A 1,688-nucleotide genomic window follows, 5' to 3' on the forward strand; every position below is an offset into this window, starting at 1 on the left:
CTATGCAGTCTGCTGGACTCTCACTGCAGGGGGTGGGGCTCCCTCTGTGGGGCGGGGCAGAGGGTGAGGGAGGAGCCTCCTATGGCTTGATGGCTGGGCTTCCACTGCAGGAGCCGGGTGGGCAGGGGAGGCCACCGGAGCAGCGTCTGGAAGAGAGTGAGGGAAGGAGGAATCCCTGCCAGGAATACAGACTTTAAAAAAACAACACCCAAGCCAACCCACTTGCTCTGGACCCGTGCCAACTCAGGGCGCCCACACTTGTGTATACCCAGGCTCCGTCAGATTTTTCAAGCGATGGCTTTTTGGAAGTCGGTTGCCAGTTCTTTCTCTCTGGGTGGGTCCCAACTGCGCACCCTTGGGTGAGCAGCTGAGCGCCAGGCCGTTAAAGCTCTGCCCTTTCAGGTAGGGGCACGCCCAGCCCAGCAGGGAGGAATCTTTCTTTGTAGCCTCTGCCCCATTGGCATTACGTGAATTCTGACTCACGGTTGGACCCTCAGAGAACCCCACTGTGCTCCGTAGGGTTTGCAAAGGCTTTGATGTTTCAAACCTAAAGCTCCAGGCCTTTCTCTGGAGGTGCCTCGGGGTGGCTTCCCACTTGGTTAATAACTGTGGACCACCCTGGGACCCCTTGCAATGTAAGAAAAGTGCCCACACCTCAGCCTGCTGAAGAGCCAGCGACCCAGACAACGTGACACCACACCAAAAGGTCCCCCGTGAAGAAAACACCAACCTGTGCCTCTGTGCCCTCCCCCTCCTCCTCCTCAACCCCAAGCCTCCCTCAGAGTCCCAGCCCTTCCCAGCCCCGGGAAACCCCCTGGGGGTTCCTGACTCTTCCCAGCCCAAGCAGGGGGAGGCAGGGTGGTGCTGGATCCCAGGGTCCCGCTGCCCCAGGGGGTTTCCTCCTGTGACGAGGGCTGGGGCAGGCACTTTGCCCCAGAGGGGCTCCGCCAGTTTCTGGGTGTCTCACTGGCAGGGGCCTGTCTCCCTATGGTCTGTGGGTCTTGGCAGGTCTCTCTTAGGGGCATGGAGCTGGAGGGTGGGTGGTCCCTCAAGGTGGCTCACAAGTGAAGAGATGGTGCATTGGGGATGTCTCTGGCTGTGGCTGTATCTCTGAATGCATCTCAGCCTCTGTGTTTCTCTCTCCCTGTATCTTTCCTCTTCCAAGCTCTGTCTCTATCTCTTTCCTCCTCTGTCTCTCTCCTTCCCCTCTATCTCTATTTCTTTGTGTCCCTGCCCCTCTTGCCTCCCCATCTCTGCCTGTCTGTCTCTTTGTGTCTCTATCTCTCTCCTCCCCTGCTGCTGTCTCCCTGTCTCTGACTGTGTCTTGTCTCCTCCCTCTGTTTCTGTTTCTGCTTCTCTCCCCTGCTTCTGGTTGTCTCTGTCTCTTGTTTCCTCCCCCTCTGCCTGTATCTCTGCCTCTGACTCTCTGTGCCTCCGGTCTCTCCAGCCTCCCTTTGTGTCTCTGTTTCCCACCGCCCTGTCTCTCGGACTTTCTGTCTCCGTTTCCCCTGCTCCGTTCCCTGGGTTTCCCCCCTGGCTCTGCAGCCGGAAGCCAGACGGAAGGACCGGTCTTGCTGGGAAAGGCCACGCCACGGGGTCCCCACTTCTCCCTTCCCCGCTTCCGCCCCGCCCCCGCCCCCTGGGGCATTCCAAGTGCTGCTCTGAGCTGCCCTGCAGTGAGTCAGGCC

Source organism: Echinops telfairi, unplaced genomic scaffold (assembly GCF_000313985.2).
Source record: "Echinops telfairi isolate 266 unplaced genomic scaffold, ASM31398v2 ScPeMD7_7459;HRSCAF=8497, whole genome shotgun sequence".
In the NCBI taxonomy this organism is placed as follows: Eukaryota; Metazoa; Chordata; class Mammalia; order Afrosoricida; family Tenrecidae; genus Echinops; species Echinops telfairi.